Source organism: Bidens hawaiensis, unplaced genomic scaffold (genome assembly GCF_021521415.1).
Source record: "Bidens hawaiensis isolate Kalapana, Puna unplaced genomic scaffold, B.hawaiensis_p1.1 tig00039448_1, whole genome shotgun sequence".
Classification (NCBI taxonomy): domain Eukaryota; kingdom Viridiplantae; phylum Streptophyta; class Magnoliopsida; order Asterales; family Asteraceae; genus Bidens; species Bidens hawaiensis.
The window spans coordinates 62745-68448 of record NW_027496927.1 but is presented as its reverse complement, the minus strand read 5'-3'; positions in this window follow the sequence as shown (position 1 = coordinate 68448).

The window sequence follows — 5704 nt, the reverse complement described above, 5'->3', positions numbered from 1 at the left end:
AACGCAGCACAGCTACGAAAATGTTATTGTTGAAATAATGTACTAAACGGGCCTAGGGCCATTTTCATTTTAAGTTAATGAAATCTTTTCTTATTATTTATCATGTCAAGCATATTCTTATGACGTTTAAAAGAAAGTGGATAACAAAAAAGCAAAGAATGAAAAGATCAGACAAAATAAAAGAAAAGGAATTATTTATTGACATCAAGCGGAACTAAAAATCCGCGGTTGTCAAGATAAAAAAAAGAGTAATAAACGGAACCTCAAAGTCCGCATCAACAACCATAGTTCCATGCCATTACATGCTTACAACCAACAGTCAAAAAAGAAAACAAAGAGTACTCTAATCATAGTCCACACTTTCCTCATACGCGTGCACCTTAACATCATCATCACGACCACCGCTAGAAGATTCGCCAATCCCTGTAAAAGCAGCCTTCAGTCTATCAAACACATCTGACATCTCGGCTAACTTGGCAACAGTCCGGATTATACCTAATATCAAGTTGCCATACTTCACTTTCATATGGTGGTAAATTTGGTCACAATCAATGCCATGCAGGGGGGGGGGGGATCATTAAGGGGCGATCAGCAGCAGCAAGTTGATGAGCTTCAACAAACCCAGCCTTCCGTTTAGGCTCACGCACAGCAGCTAGAAGCTCTGTGGCCTAATCAGTTAATTCAGGGACATCCTTGACCCGCTCAACAACCTGAATAATAATAATAGATTAAAAAACATAGCAAGAAAATAAAATATACAGAAAATCATACCCCGTAGATGAAGTCAGTCATCAGCCACTTTTGATCCGACTGAAGGGTTTGAACAGTAAAGTCACTCATGCAATGTTGATCAGCCTGACCGTCTTTCACGGCTTGAAGGACAACGTTATCCTTCCCCAGCTTCTCAATCTGAGCATCCTTGGTAGTCGCACCATCCTTCAACGAGTCAATTTCAGCCCGTGGACGGGCAAGCTCCTATTTGTCTCTTGAATGACCTTATCCCGTACAGTCAAAGACTGGATGAAGTTTGAATCAAATGAATCCTTTTCTTCAACAAATCATCATGAGTTGCCACCTGCCCTCGCAAAGCAGCAAGGGTAGTAGTAAAAGCTTCCAGATCAGCTTCTGTCTTCTAAACCTTCTCCCGAGCACCCAACAACTTGTCATTCTAGTGCTGGCAGGAATCTTCCTAATGTTTAACTGCTTCACTATGCTTCTCCTTAGCGAATACTAAGTCAGGGCGATCAGTGGCCAAGTTCCACTATGAAATGCGAGCCTCCCACCAGTGCTCCTCAGCTTCCTTCAATAACCTCTCCCGATCAGCATTCAACGCGGACCAATCATTGTTCATGGCCATCCACTTGCGGACAATCTCGTGAGTCGCAGAGAGAGAACGACTGGTTTTGCGAACGTAATCATCATAAAGATTATTGCGGGCACGACCACGCTGATATTCAAAATCCGCAGGAGTGAAACAATGGTTAAGAAAATCTTGGGAAACACCAAGGTCTTGAAACTAGGATTGAGGAGGAAGATTCCAAAACAGGACGAAAAATCCAGTGCCATCACGAGGATGAGGACCACAAAACGGGCCACCCCCTAAACAACTACTCCCACCATCACCACCGTGTCCCCCATCACCCCTGCTTCCGCCATCGCCACCTCCATAAGGTTCAACCCGGTGGACGACGGAAGAAGGAACTTGAAAAACTGAGTGAGGCGGCGTAGACGGACGACCACTAACAACATCAACTTCAACCTCGGCATCTTGAACGATCTCCGCATCATTCCCCTCATCTTCTACATCCTTCATAAGGGATGGAGAGCGAGAAGGCAAGTCGATAGACTTGTCCTCCTCGACGGCCGAAGGAAGAGGAGGAGAATGACGAAGATGAGACTTTTTCTTGAATATGGGTCCACCAGAAGACCCGCCAAAGGCTTTATTATTCAAAGAGTCTTCCAAAAACATAGGAGATATGAATAAATATAAGCACATGCAATACGAAGCCAGAAACATGGAAATACCTTCAGAAGACGTAGACTTCTTCGCTAACTTCTTAATAAGTTTGGCCTACTTTCGAATGGGAGAAAGAAAGTCAAGATTATGCGAGTTTTCCAAAGCAACAGGCTTTGCGGAAGCCTTGACAGCTTCACTTTGAGTAGGGTCAATGGTAAGGGTCTCTTTGTGCTTTTTCTTCTTCTTTGAAGTAGTTTTCTCACAAGAAAGGCGAGTAAGATCAACAACATCTTCTGCATAGGGTCCTGCCAAAGGTAAATCATCAAAACTCAAGGACTGGCACGTTGATTCCTTGGAGTCTTCACTAGAAGAAAGGATCACTTGCACGTCGTCCGCAGCAAGAGCATTTAAATGACGAGGATTAAAAGTTGGCTCACAAATTCCCTCAGCACCAATCACGTGTCTCCTCAAGGATAGGGAGTTCCCGCTCAAGAAAATCTCGGCGGGTCATAATGCCAGGCCCGTCCCAAAAAAGAGAGAGAAAAACACTTCCCAAAGCTAGCAAAGAAAAGACAACTCAATAAACTCGGAAGCATAACAAAGGAAAAAAAACACAAGAAACACTTACATAAACCATCGCGGCCATAAATTGTAGTCTTGTGTAGCCTAGACCAAATCCGTCACATTACCATGGAAATCAGGGCGTACTCTTTAATAAAACCAAGAGGCGTCTCTCGCGCGGTCAAAGTCTTATACCAATATTGGTCCTGATAATCATGCGGAGGTTCATCCTCGATAGGCGCAAAAGGGTCACGATAATTCAAGGGGATAGGAATAGCACCAGTACGAACATAAAAGAGTTTTTTTCTTCCATTCATATAGACTACCCGGAGCCTCCCCAACAAACGTTACTTCCTAATCCCGAATATGGAACCCAAATCAACCGCCCTTGGTATGCATCTTATAACAAACTAAGACCTTGTCAACAGAAGGAATTATAAGCTGGCTATAATAACAAAACTCAAAGTGACATAAACACATCATACCCAGCGGGTGTACCTGGGTAATGAGCAACCCATAGAATAACAACACCTTGAGGACGAAAGTTGTAATGGGCAGAAAAAAATTCCCATGATCGAAGAACTCGGAATACAGAGCCAACTTACCAGGAAGGGCATCCATAGCATTACTACCTTCTGCAGGTAACTCCGGCTCCCATTCTAGTGAAACGTGATACGACAAGATCAAAGTCTCAAAGTCATATCTCTTTCATTTGATGATGAAATCATGAATCGAGGAACCAACACTCTTCTTTCCACTCTTTTTCTTGTCGGACTTATTGCCAGTCGACGACGATGCCATAAAGGTATGGCAAAAGATAGAAGATGAAGACAATAAACGAAAAATCTTGAAGGGGTGAAAGAAGAAGAAGAAGTTGGAATGAAATGAAAGGGTGTAACCGACCTATTTATACTAATCGTTGGTGGAAATTAGGGTTAATTCGATAATTCCGGAAACAAATGGTGGTCCAATAGGAAAGTGACACGTCACGCGGGAGTCTATGAAGTTTAAAACAAGTATGCACGCCAGCCGCACGCGCGCACAGTTGAAAAGACCTCGTTGTAGAAGGTGACGTCTGACGTCAGAGAAGTCAGTCCCACTTGTGGTAAAATTCTATCCACATCAAAGTACCTAGTCACAATCTAGTTATCACATGGTCTAATAATTTATACACAAGAGATGCTCCGCAACAGAAAGCCGCAGAAGAACATATTAAATAATATTAGAAAACAGTTTCACGGATCACGCAAAACACGCAAACAACAACTCTTAGCAGGAATGAAGCCTGGTCCGAGAGCACCGCCATGCTTATAGGACGTACCTAAGAGATACGCAATGATTTGTTCCAGGAGACACACCAATCAAGCAATTAGTTACAAAAAAGAAAGATGGCCAAAAATAAAAAAGAACACGAGATGATAGTTACAAAATGGAATGAACAAAACTCTGCATCCACCATCTATTTAAACCTATAAAGGTAAACGCGGCAGACGAACACGTGGAGGGTCCACGCCGACCAACCAATAAAAGAAGGACGCATGGGGCAGAAGCAAAAAAGTTAATGTGCCGCCATGCAAAAACATTTATAATAACCTAAAGTAAATAAAGGCCAGAACAATACATGCAACGACATCATTACAGCTAGACATTAGTAAGCCAGTTAGAAGCTATTCCTATAACTACCTTCATAAAAAACCGTCAAAATCAAGCAACGAAAATAAAATATAAGTCCATTATTCCACCGGCGGAAACAATGGATTGGGGGAACTTGTGGAGATACCAGATAACCCATAGAACAAAGGGTAAATCCTTTGCGAAGCGGAAGATCTCCATGCGGATATCCACCCGCAAAAAGAAGACTTTCCACAGAGAGAGATGTGCATCTCCCGCAGAAGAAAGACTTGACAAATTATAAGTTATTAGGCATAGTGGAAGACTTGTCGTGGCAAAGCACTAGCTAACATGTGGCAAGGGAAAGACTAATCACAAGTTGGGATCTCCACGAACGCATGATGGACCAATGAAAAAAAGGTCAGTGCGATACCTGCCCACAACAAGGAATTATGTACGCCAGACCGTTCAACCAATCATGAGCCATTATCATTCACAACCATGAGAACAGAAGGTTCCATTGAGCTCCTTCTCTTCGACTATAAATACTACATGAGAACCAAGTGTAAAAGGATCTTCACTCTCTCATTTCCGATAATAATACTCATCACTTATCATATTGATTCTCACGCCGGATGCTGGTTACTATATGACCCCCCCCCCTATTCCTTTCTCGTAACGAGCTCACGGTGTTCAGTTTTGCAGGTCACGGTAGTCGAAGCTCTAAAATGTAGTTAGCACAGTATCACCGGGAAACATTAAGCAGAACCCACCGGGGGTTGTTTTGGTGTTAATCCATCTTCGATTGAGATATTAGGTTAAGTCTACCTAGGGTTAACTTAGTGTTTCTTCAACTATTATTATTATTGTTGTTGTTGTTGTTAGTAGTAGCAGTGGTAGTAGTATACTTATGTTACACAAAAGTATAACAAATTATTAGAGCATTATAGGGTGAGGTTATGAGTGGTTGTAAATGTAAATTATAGGGTGTTGAGAGAAAAGATAGTGATTTTTTTATAAATTTTGGGAAAGTTTGTTTGCCCTTATTTGTTTTTTTAATATTTGTGGAATTGGTTGTGAGTAGTGGAGAGAGAAAATTGTGATGATAAATATATAAAAAAGTATTATTTAATTAAAAATGAGAGAGAAATATATTGTTATTTTAAAATAACTATAGAGATGAGATGAAGAACGGTCGGGAATGCTCTGAAAAAAACAATATATCAATCAATCAATCAATCATGCCCAGTAAAATCCCACCGACAGCAAAGCTATAAGTAGGGTCTGGGGAGGGTGGGATGTAGGCACACCGTACCTCTATCCAAAAGAATAAAGAGGTGGCTTCCAGAGAGACCCTCGGCTCTAAGAACATGCGTATGAAGCAAAATAAAGGAAAATAAAGCAAAATAAAGGAAATCATGAAAAAAACAATATGTAGAAAACATATTGTTAAGAGATAAATTAAATTTTAGACATAATTAGAGAAATTGTTCTTTATGTTTGTAACAAATTCAATAGTTGTCCGTTATCTTTAAAAGTAACATAAATTGTACTTTATGTTTCGAAATGTTACAT